Source organism: Pteropus medius, unplaced genomic scaffold (assembly GCF_902729225.1).
Source record: "Pteropus medius unplaced genomic scaffold, Ma_sr-lr_union100, whole genome shotgun sequence".
Classification (NCBI taxonomy): domain Eukaryota; kingdom Metazoa; phylum Chordata; class Mammalia; order Chiroptera; family Pteropodidae; genus Pteropus; species Pteropus medius.
In genome coordinates, this window is record NW_024350924.1 from 10,149,111 (window position 1) to 10,157,766 (window position 8,656).

Consider the following 8,656-nt stretch of genomic DNA (forward strand, 5'->3'; position numbering starts at 1 on the left):
CGCCTACGGCACCTGGTCTCCCTAGGTGGTCTCCCATCCAAGTACTAGCCAGGCCCGACCCTGCTTACCTTCCGAGATCAGATGGGTTTGAGTTTGTTCAGGGTGGCATGGCCATAGACTCCATTCCTTTTTGAGGCTGCATTATATTCCATTGTATGTATACAGCACCTTATTCACCCATCTAGCAATGAAGGGGTCACCTCCATCTCTCGACTGCTGTGAATAATGCTGCCTGAAGAATATGTCTTTGGATCCCTGCTACTTAACTTCTTCTCCTCCTCCTCCTCTCTCTCTCACTTTAACTTCTTCTAGTCTGTTTCGCATTTTTCTTTTACCTTTTTAAACTACAGAAGTAGAATTGCAAGATCGTACGATAATTCTGGGCTTGATGCTTTGAGGAGTTGCCGTACAGGTTTCCGTGGTAGCCATACCATTTTACATTCCCACCAGGAACGTGAAGGGCTCAGCATCCTTGCCAACACTTATTCTTTTCTATTTTCTAAATTATTGGTTCTATTTTTTTTTTTTAAATAGACATCCTAACACTTCACACATACTAACAGGTGTGAAGTGGTATCTCGTTGTGGTTTTGGTTCGCGGTTCCCTGGTGACTAGTGATGTTGAGCATCGTTTTATGTGCTTAGAAGCCATTTGTGTATCTTTGGAGAAATGTCTATTCGAGTCCTTCGCGCACTTTTGAATTGGGTTATTTTGTGAGTGTGCATTGAGTCGTAGAGGTTCTTTATATATTCTGGATATTGATCCTCTATCAGAGAGATGATGTATAAACATTTCTCTGATTCCAGGGGCTGCCTTGTCACTCTGTTGAGAGTGTCCTTTGATGCACAAAATTTTTTAAACTTTGATGAAGTCCGACTTATCTATTTGCTCTTTTTTTTTTGCCTATGCTTTTGGTGTCATATCCAAGAAATCACACTGCCAAATCCAAAGTCATGAAGCTTTTCCCATTTTCTTCTGAGTTTTACAATTAGAGCCAATCTTTAGGTTGACATCAGTTTAAGTAATTTATGAGTTTTTAAATATACTTTCACACTTGCTTATCATCCTATTATCATCCAGCTCACATTTTTTCCATCTGCTCATTAAGTAACTAATTCCTTTAATTAGTAAGGAACTATAGATACAGCAGTGAACTGGTCAGGGATAGTCCCAGCCTGCACTCACCAGGTTCAGAGTTTATTGAAGAAGTCAGATACTGAACAAGTGATGGCGAGCACATGACATTAAAAAAAAAAAAAAAAAAAAGAGGAAGCTGCCAACATGTAAGACTGAGAAACATAAACCAACCAGAGAGATTTTATCAGATTTGGGGGGAATTATTGAGCTATTGGTGTATTAACCCAAACAGAAAAGAGTCGAGCTAACTGCGGGTTCCATATGGCAATCGCTGCTTTATTTCCCATGTGCTTGCAGACTTGGATTTGTTTGAGAGTCCACTCTAGACTTTACTGGGAGCCGAGGAGCCCTCGGTCTTCAGATTCTGCAGTCTGTCATTGCATAGGTTTTCAAAAACCAGGACCACATTTGCCTTTGTATTTTGACCTTCTCATTAAGGCTACAACTCCGATAGATTTCATTTAGTCTCTCTCCTCTATTAAATCCTTTTCTCCGGATACTGGGTCTAATTTTTACTCCATTATTTTCTCAGAATATAGCTTAAAAGCCCTTAGCTCTCCTTCCTCCCCTCCACCCCCCACCACCTCACCCAAGCCTCTGGTATCATGCATAAAAATTGGGGAAGCTGGAGAGAAGGGCTTGTTGGGGGTTGAGGAAGCGCTGAGTGTATAGTGATGACGTGGCATCTATGTGTGGACAGAGCTCGAAATAAGGGCCAGATGAGAGGTGTCTGGACTGGCTATGGAGGCGTGACTTCCTCCACATGGAGAGGAGTTGGGACTGTCTCTCCATGACAGGGAAAGAAGAGAAAGCAAGCCAAGTGGAGGCCAAGGACTGAGTCATGCAGAATTGGCATGGAGAGGCCAGGGGTGGGGGGCAGGAGCGGGAGAAGCGCCAGCAAAAGAAACCGAAGTTCATAGAATAGGAAGAAACCTTAGAAATGGAGTAGCCCACTTCTCCCGTAACTGATGAGGAAGTGGTTGTCCAGACCGAAAAAAAAGTTAGTCCCTGGGGTAGCTACGAGAATTCAGAGTTACAGAAATCCGGAGCCAGTGGGAGAGTAGGAGGTGGTCCACGGGGCCAGATGCCGCCGAAGAATCGAGGAAGGTGAGAACGCTAAGGATCGTTCCTGAAACGGACTCATTAACGCTTTGGTCTCCCTGAGTGCAAACCGTGAAGAAACAGAAGCCACACTGCCCGGGTGTGTGTACCGGGGGAAAGGGCTGGGTGTGGAAGAGACCAGGACATACTGAGTTATACACACTTAGTAGGTTTAGCAGCACCAGGCAAGAGATGCAGGGTGCTGGCCCAAAGGAAAGCAGGAATGATGGGCGAGATAATGGAAATATTACTATTTTAAGACAGAAAGAAAAGAACCAATCGAGTGAGAGGGTTTGAGGATACGAGGTAACCCCTGCCATCCTTGGCCGGAAGAACACAAGAAGCAGACAAGGAACCAGAAGGCGGGTGGAGGTGAGCTTTGGAGGGAGAAAGGAAGATACCAGAATGTGAAAGGAAGAAGGTACCACATGCAGTGAAGAGGAAGCAGAGGGAAAGCCACATCCTGCAGGACAGACGGGAGGGAGATGGGGAGGAAACCAAGCTGACCTCAAGGTCAAAGCTGGGAGTCTGAGTCCTGCCGGTGCGTGTCTGGTGGTCACTGACTCTGACCCCTCTGAGCCAGCTGCGTTACGTTTGGGCGTCATGGTTTTGTGAGACAATATCAGATAACGTGCGTAGCACAAGCTGAGTTATCGGAGCATTTCTGAGATTCCCCCCAGGGCTCGTGATGCGGAGATCTGAAATGGCTGCTCCAGTGAGGGAATGCAGAGGCTCACGAGATGGCTGGCGGGGCGGTCAGAAGGTTCTAGCTGGAGCCGGAAACTGTTTCTTCTTTCGGAAGGGAGACCCAGGGAAACCTCTTGCCACTCTCCTGGGCACTGAAAGGTGGCAACAGAAAATCCTTAGGGGAAGCAGCGCCAGAGTGGAAACTTCCAGATGGGGGGCGGGGCGGGTTAGCAGGAGCAGGAAGGTGTTTTCAAGAGCTTCTGTTCCCTGAGGTCTCAAAGCCCAACTGGCCCAAGGTAGCAACTCCTTCGGTGGGGTTACACTAAGGTCACCGTATTCTCAAGCACTTCCCTCTTCCTTCTCTAAAGAAAAGGATCCTTCTTTAAAGATCAAAATCATCAAATTAGAGGACCAAATCTTATTCCTGACCACATGAAAAGCGAAATGAGGCCGGCCTCTGACTCAGCCTGTTCACAGGGAATGAAGTGGCCTGTGGAATTACAGAGCCACAGGTTCTCAGGGCGGGGAGGGACTCTAAGAGCCCTTTATCCCGACCACCTGGCTGCTGTGTAACCCTGTACCGCACTCTGGCTGAATGCCAGTGTTAGCTCCTCCAGCGACAGGAAGCCCTTCGAGGTGGCCCGGTTCATCCATGGCCAGCTCTGATGATTTCAAAGATTTTCCTTATATGGATCTAAAGTCTACATGTCCCTGTAGCTTACCTACTGGTCTGAGAGTGGTCCTCGGGGCATAAATATGATACGGGATACGCCCTCAGTCCCTACCTCCTCCCCCCCCTTGATGCCCCTTCTCCAGCTGGCACGTTCGTCTGTCTCTGCCACGAAGTCTGGCGCTCAGCTCCCAGCACCGTCCTCGGGGCGTGCTCCGAGCCGGGCGGGGTGGCGCACAGCTGTCACCGCCTCCACTCCAGGCACTGGAGCAGCCACAACACATTTTGAATTTTGAGGAACGGAGCATACTGAGCGAATCACTCACTACAACCCCTGTCCCGTTGTGGACAACTGACCAAGATTGAGAACTCGGTTTATCCCCAGTCAATTTCACCTGGTAATATTTGGCCTAAGATCCGAAAACAGATATCAGCATAAACATCTAACACAACAAGCATTCTTTCACTCATTCGTTCATTCATTCAGTAAGCTATTCTTCCCAGTTTTACGTCTTTAGTAAATGTGACCAGCCTGCATTCTGTATGCTTATTTGCTTGTATTTTTATGCACACCATTGAAAAAGAGGTCCGAAAGGGCAGAAGCCTACCTCACCACAGGAAACGCCAAGAACGACTGACCGCCGAATCAGTTACTTTATTAATTCGGCAAATGCATTCAATAAATACGTGTTGAAGCCTTACTGTGTGCCTGGTCACGATCTACATGCTGGTGAAACATACAGTAATGAACAAACCAGACTAGGTTCCTGCTGATTACAAATGGGAGATGGAGGATAATAAAAAATAATAATAGCTAACACATTATTGAGAATTTTCTATGTGCCAGGTATTATTTTAAACACCTTATATATTTATTCTTCACAAAAACCTTATGAGGTAAATACTATCGTCCCCATCTTGTACATTAAGTGTACTGAGGCAGAGAGGCTGTAAGTCACTTGCTCAAGGTCATGCAGACCTGAAGGACACAGCATCAACCTAGATAACCTGGCTCCAGAGTCCGTGTGTTTACCCCTGGCTTCTGTTGTGCCTCTGCAAACATAAACACTGAGTTAAACAAACACATGAACACCTACACAAATAGTCCCACATGAGACGGAGCCACATTTAAGCTGAGGTCTGAAGGACAAGAAGCCAACACAGTCTGTGGGGAGAGCGAGAGGGGGTGTGTCAGATGTGGTTGGAGAGGTGGGCGGGGCCTCGCCCAGGGCCTAGTGTACCAGGGAATGTTAGGAGTTTGGGCTGTAGGAATCCAATCAGTTATAAATGCTGCTTCACTATCCAGCCTACGTATGCCCGTCTTGTTTACAAATATACCACTGAGTCACTTGTGTTCCCGATCCCCATATGAGACCAAAGGATGCCCACCCCCTTTACACTCTGAGCAGGTCCCTCCCGGTCGTCGCCGTGGGTGTGTACGGCAAGGTCAGGACTCAGAACCCATTACGTCTCTGTCTTGCCACATCATCTTGGCCAGGTCGCAGCCTCTGTGATCGTCAGTTTCCGGGGATCAATCCCATTGCTCCTTAATGCTACCGCACCCGTAGAACTGGACCGCTAGGAAGTAAGCATTTGGGGACACTTCAGTCTAGGGAGCAATCACTCTTTCGACCTTTCCCCCTCCCGATCTCCTCCATCCGCTCTCCACGAGGCCCAGGTGAGCTGTGTCTAACGCTGGCTTCAGCTACTAACAGCTCCAGAGACGGCTGTTTCACCTCCCAGAAGCCCTGCTGGTTTGACCCCATCAAGTTCTACTTCAAGTGTTAAACAGCCCTCCCCTTAATTACACACTCAACCAGTTCCTCCGGGCTCAGCAATCTGTGGTCCGGGCATCGCTGGCTCTTCAGGAGGCGGCTCCCGGCTGGGCCTTGGCCTTGGCGAGCCCCGGAGGCGCTGGCTGGGCTTCTCGGCCGCGGGGGCCGGGCGCTGAAAGCCTCGCTGCTGGTTCACACTCTATTTCCTTCCAAATTAATTCTCTGATGAATGCAGCGCAGGACATTTCCTTACATCCTTCCTTTACCTTTGAGACTCTTAATCTCTCCTGAATCCAGATCTGGCTGCGTGGAGAGCCCGCCTCGGCGAAAAGGACCCTGCTCTCCAACCGGTGCCAACAGCCCGACGCCGCTGGCCGAGAGCTCCGGCCCCTTCCCTGGCCGGTGCGCCTTCTCCGAAAGCCTCTGCGCCACGAGGACGACGCGAGCTTCTGGGCGAACCGTGGCGGGCTGAGTTCTAGTTCCCTGAAGGTCCAAGTGCACGAAGCCGCTTGCACATGCGCAGTGGGCATGCTCCGGGCCCGCGGCCACCCGCCCCCTCCCTCCTGCACGGAGCAGCCCCACCTGCAGGGAGCACCCGCTCCTCAGTGCGGGGCGAAGAGTCCGCAGCGCTCAGCCAGTGCCCAGTCACAGGGCCCGAGGTGGCAACGCTGGAATTCAGACCCCGGCTCCTTACTCCAAGGCGGGTGCTGCCTTCACCATCTTGCACCCCTGCGACAGGCACCGGGATGGTACCACCCGCGGCACACCGTTCCCGGCTGGGCGCCACCGTGGGAGGAACACGCAGAAGCCGCCCGGGGAGGCGTTTCTGGCGATAGCACGAGTGACGCCTTAGGTTTGAACAGCACTTTTCATAGGACAAAGTGCTGCTTGAAGCATCTGATCCAGGTGATCCCGGGGTAATTCTGTGACAGGCGTACAGGCTCGCTAACAGGAAGTGACAGGACTTGCCCAGAGTCACACAGGTAGCACGTAAAGAGGGAGGATTTGAACCCACAGCACGTGACTCCAAGACCGGTGCTCCCTCAAGTTCTCAGACATTAGTTTGGACCTTTGCTTCAGAGATGGAGATTGTGGGCCACGCCACCTCCGCCTTCGGGGAAGCGTGCATTTCAAAAGCCAGTGGAGAGAGAGGAGTCCTGAGAAGACCCGCCTTTTTATCGGGAAAAGGGTTTTTCAGCTCCCTCTCCACCACCCTCAGGCAGGGACTGGGTTCCTGGAGGCTGGCAGGGTGGACAGGGAGGATCAGGACTGCATGGCCGGTTCCCTTGGCCACTAGAGGGCAGAGTCTGAACAGACCGCCCAGCCCTCTCCCCAGAGAATTCCCAACCAGCCAAAGGGACCCAGACTTTCCCCAGTCGCCCAGGGCACACAGCGAACTGTGGCCCTAGCACCAGCACTGAAGCCCGATGCTTCCCTGGCATGTGGCAAACAAAGCAGCTGCTCTAAACCCCCTCCCAGCCTCCTGTGCAGGCAGCCGGGCTGTGCCCCACACGGTTCCGGCAGAGAAGGGGTGCCAGGTACCACTTGCAAAGACCCGAGTTTCTTACGACAGGTACGAACAGGTCAGCATGCCAGGTCCCGGTGCCCCCAAACCAGCTGAGGAAACCTGTCACCGCTAAGAAGCTAGCATGGAAGAAAGAGGGGGAAAAGGGCATTCGGAAGCCCTTACGGTTACTCCTTTCTCTCAGCAACCGTAATGAACAGGTATAATCATCTCCATTTCACGTGAGAGGAAAAACGGGCTCAGACACACCTGTCCGAGGGGCACAGAGAAACACATAGCAGCGTCAGAATCTGAACCCAGAGCTCGCCCTGCGGTTCTCCGTCCCCCTGCTCCCCCTGGTGGTGAGCAGGGACGCGTGCAGGAGCCGCTCTGTAGGGAGCGTGCAGAGTCCATTCCATGACTCTTTGCCGAAGTCCACCTTGTGCCGAGTCTTGTGCTTGGTGCTAGGACCACAATAATGGACAAGACGGACAGCCCCCTACTGAGGGACAGACAGAAACTTGGGGGGTGTCAAGACGTGCAGGGACTAGACGGGGCAAAGGCATCAGTGGTCGGGGGACCAGGACAGAACGGAACGCAGTTCACCGTGGCCGGAGCAGATGTGTGAGGGGGTGGTGAGGGGCGTGAGCCAGCAGGGGCAGGGCTCAAAGGGTAACAGAAGGCAAGGAACGGTGACTCCAGGGAGCCACTCAGTAACCTGGGAGGGTGACCGTGGGCCCAGGAGGGCAGTGGCAGAGGGGATGTGTCCATCCATTGGACCGATGTCTGAACAGCAGCGTGAGCTACTCCCTCTTCTCGGTGTGGGGGGCACAGCAGGGAACGAGGTGAAGCCCGTCTTCGTGGAGCTTCCATTCTGGTGAGGGGGCTAAAGAGATAAATTCACAGGTGTGTACTAACTATCAAGCGCTGATAAAACCCTTGGGAGGAAGGACAGGACAAGGCGTATTGGTTTGCCAGGGCCACCGTGACTGCAGGTCAAATGGCTTAAACAGCAGACGCGGGAGAGCAGGAGAGAAGGTACAAGGCTGGAGCCCTGAGGACTCCCACGCTGAGAGAGTGGAGAAAGGCAGAATCGGCCCAAACTGAGAAGCTGAGAAGCGAGGAAAACCAAGGGTAGTTGTCACGAAGGCCAAATGGGAAAAAAAAAAAAAAACTTCCGAGGCTGCCGATGAGAAGCTGAGTGAGAAGACTGGAAACCGGCCGTTGAACTGAGCACTCAGAGGTCGCCGATGATTTTGGCGGGAGCCGTTTCCACGGAGAGCCAGGGCTGAGGGCCCGATCATAGTGGAGTCGGGAACGTGGGACGAATCGGGGGTGGCAAGTACAAACAGCTCTTTTAGGAAGTTTTGTTGTAAAGGGGAGAAGAAAAGTAGCACAGTAACTCGAAGATGAGGGAAAATTTTAAGACATGATTTTACAGCACGTTCTTATGCTGATGGGAATAACGGGCAGGAAGAGAAAATTAACAGAAAAGAGATCATCGTGGGCGTCCACGCAGAGCTGGAGGGTTGGCCTTGGGTCGGTGTAGGGATGGTTCATTCTTAGTAACGGGAAGGAAAGGCCTTATGGGCACCAACGCAGCTGGGGTAGCAGATTGGGGGGGTCGGGGGGACGTTCTTTCTTGATTGCTTTTCCATTCCTAGTGAAATAATACAGTAACCATCAGAGTGAGGATGCGCAGGGGATATTGAAGATCGGGAATGAAAGCGATGGCGACAGACTCAAGAACTGAGCGGGGGGGACTGATGGGACTTAGCGGGT

General features: G+C 51.5%; 1 pseudogene; it reads right to left on the reverse strand.

Moving 5' to 3' along the window:
- LOC120585345 (uncharacterized) lies at window positions 1–119 on the reverse strand (annotated as a pseudogene).
- Window positions 120–8,656: the final 8,537 nt, after the last annotated feature.